Source organism: Ambystoma mexicanum, chromosome 2p (assembly GCF_040938575.1).
Source record: "Ambystoma mexicanum isolate Mex_15411 chromosome 2p, UKY_AmexF1_1, whole genome shotgun sequence".
NCBI classification, from domain to species: domain Eukaryota; kingdom Metazoa; phylum Chordata; class Amphibia; order Caudata; family Ambystomatidae; genus Ambystoma; species Ambystoma mexicanum.
In genome coordinates this window covers 325,566,333-325,583,740 of record NC_090923.1, presented here as the reverse complement: position 1 = coordinate 325,583,740, position 17,408 = coordinate 325,566,333, and positions in this window count along the sequence as shown.

The following is a 17,408-nucleotide window of genomic DNA, read 5'->3' as shown; positions in this document are numbered from 1 at the left end:
TATCTCATGAATCGGACATTCCCATTATTTTTTAATCAACTTTTTGTTCTTGTTATTCTTTATAACAACCACATGTTTTTATGACAAAAATAGTAATATTATTGCAATGATGTTTCGGTAAAAAATTGGGGCTGTCTTAAGATTTCCCAAAAAGGTGACAATATCAACATTTTGTCTCACTAGAGCTGGATAGTATCAAAGTATAGCTTAATGTTAATGTTAATGTTAAAGGACATTTGTAGAGCGCACTATCACCACCAGAGTGGTCCCCTTGTTCTCTAGCAGATCTGATAAGGAAAGGGGGTGGGGTGAGTTAGTAGGACCAAGCAGGAAAAGTACAAGAGAGCAGTGATGTGCTGTTGGCAGCTTTAGTTCGGTTAACACCGTTCGCTGACCTTACGTGTAATTTTCGGTTGGTAGCCATTGTGTTCTGTTGTGCAAGGCTATGTGTAATTTGTTATGTTGTTGTGGTGTAGTGAATTACTTGCAGTTTGGAGTGCTTTAGAGGTGTGTTTGTGTTTGGTTAGAGCTTGAGAGGTGTATGCAGAAGGGTGAGACTTTTAGTGGGTTGGTCAGTGGCATCGCTCTCTAGATGTGATGCACGCTAATTTCCAAATTCGTTCTAGATGTGGCAGGTGAATATCTACACATTTCTGGCTAGATATGATGCAGGCTAATATTCACAATCCTGTCTAGATGTGACGCAACATAATTTTTACAATCCTAACTAGTTGTGACGCAAAATAATATTCACAGTTCTGTCTAAATGTAGCACTGGCTAATATTCACACTCCTGTCTAGATGTGATGCAAGCTAATATACACAATTCTGTCTAAATGTGGCACTAGCTAATATTCACAAAACCTCTCTAGATGTGATGCAAGCTGATATTCACAATTCTATCTTGATGTGGCTCTGGGTAATATTCACAATCTTGTCTAATGTGATGCATGCTAATATTCACAATTCTGCCTAATTGTGGCGCTGAATATTATTCACACCCCTGTCTAGATGTGACGCAAGATGATGTTCACTGACTAATATATGGCACTGGCTAATATTCACAATCTTGTTAAATGTGGCACAAGCTAATATTCGCAATCCTGTTTAGATGTGGCACTGGCTAATCACAATTCTATCTAAATGTGGCACTGGCTAATATGCACAATCATGTTAGATGTGACGCAAGCGTATATTCACACTCCTTTCTAGATGTGACACAGGCTAATATTCACAATTGTGTCTAAATGTGGCACTGGCTAATATTCACATTCTTTTCTAGATGTGAAACAGGCTAATATTCGCAATCCTGTCTAGATGTGATGCAAGCTAATATTCACAATACTGTCTAAAATTGGCACTGGCTAATATTCACAATTCTATCTAGATGTGACACAAGCTGATATTCACAATTCCATTTAGATGTGGCACTGGCTAATATTAACAATCTTGTCTAGATGTGACTTAAGCTAATATTCACAATCATATCTAGATGTGGTGCATGCTAATATTCACAATTCTATCTAAATGTGGCACTGACTAATATTCACACTCCTGTCTAGATGTGAAACAAGCTAATATTCACAATTCATATGTCCACCTATGTCTCCATGACCTCCACCAATGCTTGGTAGGACTCTAGCCCCTCCAATTTCTCCTCAATATTCTCCACTTTTCCTGTGAGTTCCACCACCGTGGTGCCTATGTCAGTCTGCATGCTTCTTATCTCTTCCAGGATCACCTGGATGCTACTCTTGATCGTGCTGATTTCCATTTCAATGGCCCTCATGGGGAGAACCCGTCCCGGAGCAGCCATGCTTTACTTTCCTAAGTAACAATAGCCTTTCAGGGCCTGCTTTCAGCTCATCCAATCTTTCAGGCCTCAGATTCCTCCTCATGCCCTTCATCACTCTACCGGGCCTCACTGCCACATTTATGTATGCTGTTTTCACAGTGGAGGCACCACTGTGAAAACAGCATAGATAAATGTGTGCAATGTTATAGGTAGCATAAAGTGCTGTCTGTTTTTTTTTTCTTTTTCTGTTTTCACAACATTGTCTATTTAGCCTAATAGGAATGTTTGATCTGTTGTGAAATAAAAGCTATCCATCACATTTGTAAAATAATCATGCATCTCATCCCTTAATGTTTTTGCTACACTATGGGCATTAGTTTCTATTTGAGTTTGAGGAGCAAAGGGCACTCTCATGCTGCGCCAAATCACCAACTCATGAGGAGTCATGTGGCGATCTGAGCCAGGCTGGTTTTTCAATCCGAATAAGGTAAAGGTTAAGCAATATAGCCATCCTTCTTCAGAGTCAACCTTATTTTAGCTATCCTTTCTTTAAGTAGTCCATTTAAACGCTCACAAAAAACATTTGTTTGTGGATGACAAGCAGATGAGAACCTATGCTTTTTGCCTAAAAGGGAGAGTCATTTTTCAAACATCTCATTTACAAAATGAAGCCCATTATCAGACTGCAGGACTTCGCATACAACCCATCTAGGAAACAACTCACCTATGAAAAACTTGGCAGCACATGTGGCATCAGGGTGCGTGCGTGGACCTGCCTCATTCCATCAGGAATAAAGACACACTACTACTAACATATATCTGTAGCCATTTCATGGTTGCAACATGTCCACATAGTCTATATCCAGATGCTGAAAAGGACAATAAGAGAGGGGTATTGTTCCTCTCACTGTTGGCAAGGTAGGCTCTGCTGTGATTTTCTGACATCAAATGCAACTTACAATAAACTGTGCAATGTGTTGTAACACATTTGGCAAAAAATGAACCTTACTACCACTCAATTTGAAAGTAAGAATAAATAAAACTCCTCTTTATAGTCTGGAATCCCTAACACAGGTCTGTACAATCGCCCTTTTTAACTCTTCAAATCCTTCTGTCATTTCATATGTCCATGTTATATCGTCTTTACCTATCTGTGCTTCTTGAAGTCCTTTTAAAAGTGGTAAAATATATTAACTGTAATCAAAAGCCCAGGTCCTACAATAATTACAAAGGCTTCAACATTGCTGCATTTCCCTCGCTCTCTTAGGTCTTCGAGTTTTTATGATTGCTTCTGCTCTCACAGGTGTCACTTTTCTCCCCTCTTAAGAGATTAGCATTCCTATATACATACCTCTTCCTGTCAACACTTTAATTTCTTTTTGTCCACTTTGTATCCTTTGCCTTCATTTACTGTCATTAACTGGACTGAGTCTTCTCTGCATTATTCTACCTTCTCGCTGCACACTAGTATGGTATCTACCTACTGAATTATTGTACTCTCGAGTTGTACATTACCTAGGTCCATCTCAATAACCCTTTTAAAGATTGATGGAGTCTCACAGTACCCTTGTGGTAATCTTGTATGTTTTCACCACTGTTTTCTATAAGAAAAGGAAATCAAATCTTGTGAGTCCTAGTGAAGGGGGATTGAAAAGAAAGCTACTACTGTAAAATATTTAGCTGCATCTGCAATGTTGTTAAATAATATCATAGCTTGATTTGGGTCCAAAGAAAACTCTGCTTCAACAATATTGTTTAGGGGTGTAGATCCTGAATAAATATCCACGACCCCCCGTTGATTTCTTTACTGGGTAGACAGCTGTGTTCCTTGTGGAGTCTGATGGTACTAGTATTCTGCTGTACCAAAGCAGAAATGGTTTCAAATATACCATCATCTGTTTCTCTGGACATGGGGTACTGTTTTGCTCGTAGTATAATTGGTCCTGGCTTGAGCTTAATTTTAACCTCTCCTGCTCAACTCAATATACCCACGTCGTACAGACTGTTCTGTCCATAAAATGCTTGCCATTTTTTCTAAATATTCCTCGAAAAATGATGGTTTCTTTCTTATCAATGCCATTCTCTGTGGTATTTCCCTATTCTCAACTTGTATCCAATAGATAAGGCTTATGAAAAATTCTAGTTCATCATCTGAATACACATCTCTGAACAGCTCCTCATCTTTCAAGTAGCTTAGTCTATATCCTTCGAGAAGAGCTATTACTGTTCTCCATGCTCTTCCTTCATCATCTGTCCCATGAACAACCACCCTATCCTCTCTTACCAACCACTCTTGCCTCTAGTTCTATGGGAATAACCTGTCCTTTCTTGTCATCAGTAGGTATGTGTGGTCTAAACAGAAATTCATCAGGTATTCTCAACAATCTACCTATAAATCTGTATCCCCGGAGTGCAACATATTATCCCTTTGTCAGTAAAAGATATTGGACTTCATTACGAGTTTGTCGATCTGGAAAGAAGGATGCCGATAAGCTCACCGGCACCCTTGTTTCCAGATTGGCAAACTCTGAGGCTGCCTGCCATTGCCGCTGGGCCCGACAAGTGTGACCCTGCCAGACGATGCGGCCATGGTAGGCAGACTGTTCATGGAAGCACTGCCACTGCTGCTAACGGTGCCAGTACTTTTGTGTCAGAACTGCCATAGAGGCCGATAGGTCTTGTCATTAAGTCACGTCATAATATGTTAACGGGTGTCTGTCAAAAATACAATAGTGGCATAAATAGGTCATGTTCCCCTATTGAAATTGGTAATTTTTCAGTAAAAGGAATTAAACTCATACCCCCAGAGAACCCTACTCATTTATGGCAATGGCAGACATTGGGTATTTTCCTTCCTGAACACAGGAACAAGTCACTCCTGTGTCTACTAGAAATGAAAATATCTTGCCTCCTATAGTTACCCTTACCCTCGGTTCTTCCTCTTGGGGGTCCGGTGTCACTGATAGTACTGAACACATCCGATCACTCGGTGGGCTTTCCTATTGTGGATAAGCATTCATCCCTGTACCTGTAAAAGGATTTCCTATAACCACTGTCACACTCCCTATTCTAGGTGTAGGTGTTTGTGGGGCTCTTGTATTCACATTCCATTGCAGCATCATCACCTGTTGTGTCTGAACTTGTTGAGTTTGCATAGACACTTTCTGTGGTTGGCCTTGTGGTGAGTGTGATTGCAGCGGAGATTGCTGCATTTGCTGTGTTTGAAGCACACATGTCTCATACTGCGTGTGATCCTGGTGGTTCTGTACTATACTGAGGAAAGTAGTCCATCCCCCTCTTAGAGATTTCCAGTTTTGCTGCATGCCCCCTCTACTTCTACATGTGCAGGCTATATATGTGGCCTATTCTCCCACAATTCCAACATTGCTACGGTTGTCCTCCATTAAATCCACCTCCCCTTGAGGGTTTGAAATCTGCCTCCTCATCCTCTAGGTCCATTCTCTTTACTATGTGGCCAAACATTTTACCCACCCTGATCTATTGGATATCCTACATTGATTTCTGTGTTGGCTGTAACTCTTGTGTAACCACCCCTTCACCGGTCGTCAGTCCTACTCCTTCTATGGCAAATTCTGACAATTTTCTCTGAACTAACTTTGCTTCCTCAAGCTTCCTATTCTCAGCATTTTTCTTATTCTTCTCATGTAACAATCGACAATGATGTACAATAGTCAACTGTATTCCTGGCCATGGTTTTGCTTCCATCCCAATTTAATCATGCGGCTCCCTCATCTCAAGATGCTAACATTCTGGAATCTCCTGGATATAAGCAACAGGATCCTCATTCTATCCCATTTACCTTGTCATAATCGAGCCATGTCTGAGGTATCAAGAAACTGTACTCTAAGTGCCCTCCATACCTCTGCTCTGCAATTATTAACTGGCGCTCCATCGTGTGTCATGTTTTGTGTTGTCACACTCACATTTCCTGCTCATCTCCAAATGTCATCAGCTCTATTTCCTAAGATAGCTGCTAGTAGGCCTTTTACATCTCCCACTGCTAATGTCATTCCCACTGTGATCCATTCTAAATCGTAAATCCACTTACCCACTCCTGCGGTCAAACTAGGTAATTTGCCTCTCAAATTATCTTTATCCATCTTTGGCCATGGTATATATTGTGGCCATCCTTCCCCTTTCTCTAATAACAGGAATTGTGTAAATCCTGTTCTACAATCGTACCCACATACGTTTCTTGTCTTCCAGTTAGGGCTAGTTTCCACCTCGTGTCTTCATCCTGGTAATGACCTCAATCTTCTTATATAAGGTGGGGACATTTCCCCACATTATACAATTGTCCTTGCGGTAGTTCAGGATATGATATAGGTTCTGGTGCTTTTGTTTCTAGTTCTCCTAAATCTGACCACTTTACTCCTTTTCCTACATCTGGATATATCAAAGTACCAAATGCTCCCTCTTCTTGTGCACCCTCGTTTTCTTCCTTTTCTTCGTCTGACATCCTTAAACCCTAACTGGAATCGTTGTTATCCCTTTCCATGTCATCAAGATCTAGACTGCTTGGGGACAGCGTTCTATGCTTGTCCATCATTACATCATCCGATCTATCTCTTGTTTCTCTCAGTGGAGATCCTTCAATACTCCCTCTGGTCTCATAGCCATCTTTATTCTTCATCTGCCTATATACTGCCCTAATCCTTAACCCTATGCCATCTGCCTCATGCTCATCAGCCAAGTCGGTGCACTAGGTATGTCGTCCAACTCCCTGCTGGGCTGTTGCGACCGTCTCTCTTCTTCCCATTGTTCTCGTTCTTCAACTGGTATTACACATTTATTAACAATGTGATCATTTTCATCCTCCCTTTTTTCTCTGCTGCTTTTCATTTCCTTCTGCTCTAGCTCTTCCCTTCTTCTCGTCTCCCTCTTCTCTTCTTCCTTTCGCCTTCTCTGCAGCCTTCTTTCTTTCAATCTCTGTATTTCTATTTCCTCTATTTTTTTTTCTGCTCTTCATATCTTCTTTGTTCTTCCTTTTGCTTCCTCTCTTTTTCTTTCTCATCATATTCCTCTCTTTCTTTTTTTCTTTAACTTGTCCATACCCTTTCTGTTGAATTTAAATAATAATTATCCTCCCATCTATTCATTCTGTACAATTGTCACTTCACTGGCTTTATTCTTCTCTCCTTTTTAGTCTCTTGATCTCATCTTCTATCTCTATCAAACTTTCCCTTCTCTCATTATGCGCCTCACTTTTACTATGTCTGGACATGTATTCCCATTCTTTAGTCTTACTTTCTTCTGTACTATTTTCACTTCTATAAGCGAGGAGAGCATAAATCGGTCTAATATAATCCACTTCTGCTTTTATCTCATTTAGAGGATAGAATCCCTGTTTCGCAGTGTCTGTACACTTGTCTGCAAAGGGAGAGAGAGGAGCCGAAGGTGCTGCACCCTCCCATTCATGCTGATTAAGCATCCAATCCCTTTCAGATGGGTCTTCACTCTTGCTCTGATACATTTTCCATAGCTCTAAAATAGCTAACCTTTTTTTAACTTATTCCCTGTGTACACAGCATGTAGGTATGTTGTCATGCTTTTGCAATACTGTTCTTGATAGGGAATCCTCTTGAGGCTAAGGCATGAACACTTTGTCACCTGTGCCTCTTACTCATTCTGCATTATAATTCCTAATCTTAGGTGTGTTCCTCTGTAATGTTTTGGACAAATGTAGAAGAGGTATGTCCTCCAAGATGGCTAGTCGTTTTTAACAGCTGTCAATACTTGCCGGAACTTTTATTCTGTTATAACTTTAATTAATGATATCACAACAATCAATTTAGGCAAGCACCATCAATCGCTGCCTATGTCCCAAAAACAGTTCTTTAAACAACTTTCAAGCCTACACAATACTATTTTCTTTGCTCTTTTATTATAATTCAATCAATTCTCGTTGACCTGCTGTTTTATCATTGACAACCTAAGAATCTTATTTTGCTCCATTTCCTTCCTTAACTGCCATCCTCCTATGAATGGTGCCAATCGTTTGTTTTGAGGTCAATAAATAGCTAGATTGTTACTATCATTCTATATTTCTAGTTAAACAAATCATCTTCTTACACTGACATATAACCCTAAACAAATGTGCACAACAATTCTAAGATCGTCTTTCTTTACTTTCTATAGTAAAAGTATTTCATCTCCGGGTTACCCCTTTTTGGAGTGTGTAACACATTCTTCATGTCGGCTTTGCCTCAGGAATCCTCTCTAAAACACCCCAACTTAGAGTGTAATGTGTTACCTTCTATCTCCTTGTGAATAGGAATTGAGGTAATCTATTTCCCTTAAAACAAATCCTTTTTCTGTTCCCATTTCCTTACCATATATATTTTCACTTGCACTACAATTCCTTCCCTTTAATATGCTACTTTCAATGTGCTACTTACATCTGGTGCTCAATTCGAGCCCTTCGGTATCGACTCTTCTCCAATCCACCAGTTTGCCTCAGTGCGGTGGGTGCCCGTGGGGACCCGACAGGAATTTCTTCAAAGAGGCTCCTGCTGACCATCTCGTCTAACACGCATGTTTTTTCTGCTCTCCACTGCTAACTCTCTGATCTTCTGGCTAATTGTGGAAGACGTAAGAAATCGGAGAGTCTGGATCTTAACCATCCACACTGCCGAATGGGATTACCAAAAAAAAAGATCTTAGGCAATGGTCGAAGTGTACGAAAAGAAGTAGTGGAACTATGTTCCCTGCTGGCCTGCCCTAGCTCCCCACAAAACCCATTGCCACGCCCAATCCAAACTCTCATACAAACACACCAGCTGTTTAAAGGAATGTTTAAGGGAATGTTCAGTGTAGTGCAATGAAGTGCAAGTTTAAAGTCCTTCCTGTAAGTTTTTTCAAAAACTAAACCGTTCCGGATTGGTTTCTTTTTAAAATAAAAGTGTAGGAGCAGTACAACTTTTTTTTTTTAAGTAGAGGAGCACCTGTCCACTTCTTTTTTTAATACTTTGTTTATAATTTAAAAACAGCAAATAGATATCAAGAATACAATAATTAAACATATACACACAAAATAACCTTGAAATTACGTTAATAAAGTGAGATAAAACAAGAACAATTAAGCATATTCAAACTAGCTCCTACCTCCCCTCCCCCACCCCCAAAACATCAAACAACTTGTTGGAACTAGTATTTATCAAAGAATGTCCCCCAAATGTTATCATAAATCTTCATTTTCTTCTATCTTTTGTAAATTGCTTTTTTACATGTCTGCAAGTTTGTACATTTCCTCAAACCAGTCTTCCAATTGTGGAGCCACTTGTGACTTCCATCCACGTAAAATCTTTTTTTTTACAAATCAATGCTCCTATGAGGAGCCATTTCTTGTAAGATATTGTCAAAATATCCAACATTTCATCGCATCCAAGTATCATTGTCTTGAAATCAAGGTCATTATGTTCCTGAAGAACTCTCAAACAAACACCACATACTTCAGATCAGAAATCAGGCACACACGCACAATTCCAAAGCATGTGCTCCAGAGTTCCGACCTCACCTGAACAACCCCAACATTCATTCGAATCTGACATGTCCCTTTCTCCAATCTTTCAGGGCTCCAATAGACCTGATTAATTATTTTGATATGCCTGGATCTCTCACAAAAACTTAATGACCATAGATGTAAATTCACACACATATCCTGCCATGTCTCAGACAAAATAACAATGTCCAATCGTTTACTCCATTCTTCCTGCAAGCTGACATTTTCATTGTATTTCTCAACATTTTGTTTATATACTCGACTAGCAATTGACCCTTCACCGGACACCCTCTTGTCAGTAAAGATATCAATGTTCGTATCACCACACCCGTCAACTTTTCCAATGATTTTTTTTTAACCTCCTGTAATTTGAAAAATTATTAATGTCCCATCTCTCCTTCAAGTCTGAACCATCTATCCAACCACCATCTTTCCAAATATCTCCAATCCAATGCACCCCACTTATAAACCAATCAGACCAAAACAACAGTTTCCCTTTTTCCTTGATTTTGGGATTAAACCAAATTGAAGCATTAGGGGATTTAAGCGCCCACACCTAACTTAACAAATACATTCTGCCAAGTATCACGTAAGAAATCTGTCACAGGAGCTGTCTTTCCACACAAATTCTTCGTCATCAAGACTGCCCTTGGAGCTAATGGGCTAGTAAGAGTTACTTCCGCACGTGTCCAGTCATCTGGTGGATCTTTCAGGAATGACACAATAAACTGACTAGAGAATGCAAGGTGGTATGCATGAAAATTAAGGATTCCCAGTCCCCCTTTGTTCACAGGAAGTTGGAGTTTCCATAATTTCAGTCTTGGTGTTTTCTGATTCCAAATGAACGATTGAAACAAACCATCTATATCTTTCCAGAAATGAGGGTTAATCTTTAAAGGAAGCATGCTAAGAGTATAATTAATTTTCAGGGGCGCTGTCATCTTTAAAGCATTTACTTTTCCCCATAGAGACAGACTCAACAGAGACCATCTTTCCAATGAACTCTTTAAATCTTTGCACGCATCATTCATATTCTCCTTCACTATGACACTGACCAGTGGTGTCAACCAAATACCTAGATACCGTAATTTTTCTGCACACCATTCTCATTTGAAGCCCCATGCAGGGACAGTAGCCTTATTACATGTGAAATTTAATGGCATTACCTCCGACTTGGATCTATTAATTTTGTACCCAGCAGCCTTATAAAAATTCTCTACAATATCCATCAATTCAGGGAGTGAACCGTCTAGATCTCGTAAAACCAACAAAAGATCATCTGCATAAAACCACATTTTTTGTTCAACACCATGAAAGCCAACTCCTGTCAATCCCAGATCCGATCTAAGAGCAATCGCCAAAGGCTCAATTGCTAACATAAATAACAGCAGAGATAAAGGGCACCCTGCCTGGTTTTTCTCTCTAACTTAAAAGGATTTGACCTCAAACCATTTGTTCTGACATCTGCCGTTGGAAGGGCATATAAAAGAGCTACCCATGAGATGTAGCTTTCTCCAAGATTTATTTCACATAAGATCAAGAAAAGATGGGTCAAGTTTACCCTATGAAATGCCTTTTCGGCATCTAAAGAGAAGACTACCATTCCTTCTAAAGACTCTTGAGTCTGTTACATCATCAAAATCAATCTATGTATATTACTTGAAGTCCTTCAATTTTTAACAAAGCCAGATTGATTTTCATGAATCAGAGATGGCATTAGATGTTCAATTCTTATAGCTATTGTTTTTGCCCACATTTTGTTATCCGTGTTGATAAGACTTATAGGGTGATAACTGGAGGGCAAATTCTGGTCTTTACCCTTTTTCAGAAACACAGAAATTGTAGCATGATTAGTAGTAGAAGGTAGAATGCCCTCCCTTTTTGACAGTAGAAACATATCTTTCATCAACCCAAGTGCAGGGTCTGGAAGTATTCTGTAGAATTTGACTGGTAACCCGTCCGGCCCCTGTGATTTTCCTGTGTTCAATTTGGTAATTACATATCTAAGTTCTTCTAAAGAAATATCTCTCTCAAGTGACATTTTATCCTCATCAGAAGTTTTAGGAATCGTGAGTCCTTGCATAAAGGAAGCAGCCGATCCTGTTATGTCCGGTTCATTCAGATACAATTCAGTGTAATAATTTTTGAATACATCATTAATTTCTCTTGGATTGAAAGTAACTACACCATTGGAGCCATTGATAGAAGTGATCACGCTGTCTAAGCACTGCTGACAAAGCCTGGATGCAAGCCACCGATCACATTTCTCGCCCTGTTCAAAGTATGAACACTTAATTCTATATAGTTCTTTTTTAGCCGTCTCCGTGATAATGTCATTCAACTCTTTTTTCAACTTTCGTAACTCTCTCTTGTCATTAATATGATTTGGGTCATTGTCATTCATCAGCCGACATGACATTTTTTTCATTCGCTTTTCTAAGTCAATCCACATCCTGTCCAACTTATTCCTCTTCCGACAGGATGAACGCAAAACCATACCTCTCATTGTGCACTAAAAAGCTTCCCAGATGGTATTGATGCATAGATACTCAGTGTGATTTTCTATTACAAAATGATTTGCTTCTAGTATCTCTTCATCATTTAGGATAGAAGTGTTCATTCTCCAAGTAAATGATTTGTAAAGCTATAAGTATAATTTCAGATCCATCAAGACTGGTGCATGATCTGTTACCATAATATTTCCAATTTGGCCAGATCTGTAATTTTCAGTCATCCTCCCACCAGTGAGTAGCATATCTAGGCAAGAATAAGAGGCATGTGAACCTCAGTAAAAACGAAATTCTTTTGAATCTGGATTTTCCAAACGCCAACAATCCTTTAAGTTATGTTCCCCCAACAGAGCGAGGAGAGAATAACAATGACTATCAGTTTTCCTCACCAGTCTAGTCCCACTTCAGTCCAAGCATTAATTAATTACTGTATTAAAGTCACCACCCAAAATAATATTTGCAGTACCCAAATCCTGATTTATCTGTGAATCTTTCTTAAAGAACAAACCATTGTCAACCGTAGGTGCATAGATATTACACAGAACTACCATCACTCCTTGTATCTCTGCTAACAAAGCAATAATTCTCCCTTCTTTATCAGAAAATTCCTTTAGAACTTGTATTGGAGCATTCTTTCAAATTAAGATTACAACCCCTCGAGATCTAGAAGAGTAGCAAGATCCATAGGCCTTCCCAACCCAAGTTTTCAGTAGGGCGTTTACTTCCTCCTTTAGAATGTGGGTCTCTTGCAAGAAGCAAATGTCACTCCTCATGTCATCTAGACAATGAAAAACTGTTTTTCTTTTGATCTGGTTGTTAATTCCATTAACATTCCAAGTTATGACAGTCAAGTCAGTTCCTGGCTTCTTAGTCATTTTCTGACATTTTCTGACTGAAATTCAAGCACACATAAATAAGCACTAGTTCCAAAAATATCCCCAACAAAAAATACAAAAATACCCTCCCCCTCCCTCTTAAGAAAAAGTTGGAATCCAACACAACCTAGGACCTCAACAACTCATGTCCTAGGCACCCCCCCCAATTGAAAAATAACCCAAGTCTTCTAAAAACTTATTAACAGCCAATAAAGTTAACATACCAAAATCAATTTCAAATACACATTCAAAACTTTAAAAAGAAAAACCTAGATATATTTTGTCCCACATTTCACCGGTTCACTCTCGGTCTCAATCTTTCAGTAATTCAAACATCCCACATGCTTCAAATGATAGGCCTCCAAACATCACACCTGCTCCGTACTAACCTTTTGCATTGACCTTTAATTAAAGATTGTTCTTTCTTCCTATTATGCTTAGTTTACACACCTGGGATATTTAATGAGAACATTTCAACCACCGGTTGATCTAAAAATTAAATCCACTAGCCTATTTACTAATGCCCAATTTGTCAAATCAAAAATACATTCATTCAGCCACCACTCCACCTCCTAGTTATATTGGACACTGGCCTCATCCTTCTTCTCACCATTCTACCCAACCAGTCAGAACATAAGTTCTCTTTTGCCGTAACAGTTTAAAATCTAAACTGAAATGACATGCAATCTAAATCAGTGAAAATATCATTCTTCGTCTTAAACCTCATATACCATTCATTCATTTCAACTGCAGAGCAAAAGGAAACAACTCTAAGATCACTCCAAAAGATTGTCAGTCATTACCTCATTAACATCACTTTAGGCATCCATGTAATATACATCAGAGATAAGCAGACAAATTCGATCCAAACATATATATCCCAATTGCCATATCTTTACCAACGGTCATCATCTCCATCATTGAAGCATTTCAATCAGATATTATAATTATTCTGGTAGACATCGCACAGAAATTCAATAATAGTCTTAAGGTTAAACCCATTCATTTTCAGGCAGTGGCAAATACCTGAAAATACCCATACATCTCAATTACACATCTTTACTTTTGTCTGTAGAAGTAACTATCAAATAACAAAGGTCCAAGAAATGTATGGAAGCGAAAAGCCACAGAAACTAGCAACACCAAAAATTCATCTTCAAACTCCTACCACTGCAGATTAAACATACCCAGACTTCTGAAATGACACGTTTCTGTCTAATACAGGACCATAAAGTCTAGGATGAAGTTAACATGTTAGGCTTATGCAATGTGGACCAGTGTGTCAAAATACAAGTAGATTCATGTCTAGTATCATAGGAGCAATGACGCTAATCACAGTATTACATATTTAATTGCACAAGCAGATACGATTGTACTAATATCAGATACCTCAAGATCTATTTACTGACACCAAACAAAAGACTGGACATACCCACAATATCATTGCTTATTCCACCAACACCAGACCTGGTTTTGGAGAGATATATAGTTGTATGTAGGTATAAAAACTGGCCAAGTTTACAGCATTTTGAATCAGAGGAAATTTCAGTTGAAAATGTATCCTTGGCTATTGGGCAGTAAATACAATACAGATTGACTCTGATGTAATAGAATGAAACATACAGCTGAATTTAGAAATAACCAACATTTCCTATTATATGCACTCATTTATCCTCTTCCACCCAACATAAAAATCCTAACATTATGCTAAGTTTGTTCACATACATTAAAAGCGAGTGCACGAGGAAAGGGGTATGAGAAAAAATTCACAAAATAGCAATATTTTGAAAATATTATTACCAGTGTAAATAAAACAATGTTAAGATCGGAAATATTTCTGCAACCAAAAAGCCAAAACTATTTGATAGTTGTTTACTATCTCCCACCTGTACACTACTTTCTCCATTATTTTTGCTTAAGGATTTGAATGTATGTGGGCCTGGATGTAAACTTATTATAATCCTTGAGCAAATACAAAGGAAATGCAGTGGGTAATAGTTTACGGAGTGAATTCAGTACCTTTGTAACCTCATACTTACACAAATCAAATTGAGGTAATGATTTAAAATGAAATTTTGGCCCTAGTATTGCTGCCTATTGACTAGATTCCTTAGGCTGTTGCCCCTGTGTGCTCTGGACTGTGAAAAAAGTAAGTATTTTCTTGGAATCTCCCCATTATTCTAAGCCAACATGTCTATGTTTCATTAAAAACATGTTTCAACCGGAACTACAGTAACAGTAAATACCTGGATGAGTGATATAAGATGATTAGCGGCCCTAGAACGCAGCGTTTAGACTTACTCAAGGCTAATACATCCTCACTTCCCCACTTGCTTTCTCAATTTCAATCTTCCTGCTAGCTCACTCCTGTCCACTTCATCCACTGATCTCAGGCCCAAATATCTAGACAGACTCAAAGAATATGGCAACATACTACTTTATTATCAGTTCAATAAAGTAGGGAAACCTGAAGAACAAACAGATTGTAGCTCACACCCTCTCAGTGCATTTCAATTACACATAAGCTTAGGCTTTACACATCGATGTAAGTACATAGACCCTCATGATTGGTTGGCACTCTCTTCCAAACTTGGACATTGAGCTTGTTAGCAGCACGTAAGCAACAAAACCCAGTAGCAGGGAACAACGTCAGACAACTGCCTTTCTTAGCTAATTAGCTTACCATCTCTCATCAGTTAGTCCCTAAGCCAAGGCTTCTTCTCTGTAGTTTACCTTGCTGGCTGTTCTCTTCCCCGAACTTTAAAGGGAGTGAAGGTACACTGCTATCTTCGTCTGGAGCTCTTACGCATAGGCCTTGTCTTTAGGTCTTACACCACTTGTGAAGGGACCATGATTTTGTTCATTCTGTTCTTTTATTTAATACTATTTGATTAAATTATATTGGGTGCTACTACTCTCCTCGCCCTCTGACGACTTCTTACATATGCTTTCTGCATCTTTGTTTGTTCAATACTTGGCACTCACAATCGTTCACTCCTTTACTTAATCAAACAGAAATATGTCCTACGTACATGACTTATCCTCTTCAACTGCTTGTGTGCCTTGCAGTTGCTTCTTGCTGTGGCATTCTTGAGACCTGAACCAGGCAAATATCCTTTGTTCTTGCACAGAGCTGTATTCCTGCGCCTGTCAGCTGTGCAGCCGTGGTCCTTCTCCTTGAGGCTTTGTGCTGACTATTATACAATGCTGACGTCCATTTTCTCAAAATGGCTGCTTTTCTTGCATTATATTTTGTACATTACCAAGCTTCTACGTTGTTTTATCTACCTTCTGTTTCTGCATTTATACATCTACTGCATCACTTGTCATTTATCTTTTTCGTATATAGTTTTCTTCACATTTGCATGTATATTTACTTCGTCACTTTAGTTACAGCTTCTTTCTTCAGACACCCATACATCAAGTCTAGTGTGCCCACGTATCTTCTCTTCTACATGAGGTCACCTCACACCTGTTAGACTGTACTTATAGTTCATCCATGTCCAGTGGTTTCTGCAGACACACGTTTATCACCTCCATTCAAGGGTACATTCGGTACGGTAGTCCGAGTGCATAACTTCTCTTATATCTTATATCTCTTATATCTTCGATGTAGTACTGGGAATATAGTAGGTGTCATGCGCAGTGTTCTCTTGCTGTTCTTCCAATATGACAGAGGTGAGGGGGTGGGCTCCATAGATGATGTGTGCATCTGCCTCTCTACAGCAGTATCAAATTTGGCTAAGCATAAATTAAATAGGCAGAGGGCCACGATACATCCTTTTGTATCCCTTTTAGTGTTTGAATGGGCAACGTAAGATCACACTGTGTATACAGTCTAGCGTATGGTGGTGTTAGAATACATCAGCATAAGCATCCTTAGCAGCGTTGGGGCAAACCCCCATAAGACTTCCTTATGCAATATTCCTGATTGTTCTAAATTGTAAAAGGCTGTGCTGAGATACAGTGATCCTATACAAATTGGATTACCTTTTTTATTCAGTGCCTCATGCCTCAGAATATTAAAGGGACAGCCATACGACAGAAGTATCCATACTAGGTTAATCAGCAGAATTATTTGGGGGGCGTGGCCAGGAAGCCATGTGAAAGGACGTGTCCGTACGGGAGCTCCTGCCGATCCGCACATTATCCGGCTGAAAAACCGTGTAAGGACTGAAGCAACCACGCCGCAAATGGGAAAATCGTGTACATGAAGCTTGGGTGCTCGTTCTGATTGGATCCAGCCTGTAATAACGCTGCCTGAAGCCAAGAGAAAACTTATGGGAGAGAGCGCATCGGAGACGAAAATGGCCGCCGCCATACAATCAAGAACATAGGTGAGGCTGGCCCGCGCGATTGCAACGGTGGTGCGCGGCATTGGACGAGCGCAGACCAGGCATGCCATAAATATTTAATACTCCCGATACCCAGTCCGGGGCCTGTGGGGTATGCGGACTTTGGACTTTGTGAAACGGCGACCCTTAGCCGCGCGATAATCGGACGAAGAAAACAAAATGGCCGGAGGGGCCAAGGAACAAAGGCACCTCGTGACTGGTGTGCCGCGTTGAGACGCAGATTCAGGCGCGGACAGGAGGCCGACTCAGCTAGAGGAAATGTCCAGCAAGCCCCTGAGAGTGAAGGGTAAGCAGCCCACGCTTGAGGAATATGCCAAGACACCGACTGGCCCGAACGGGGCTAGAAACAAG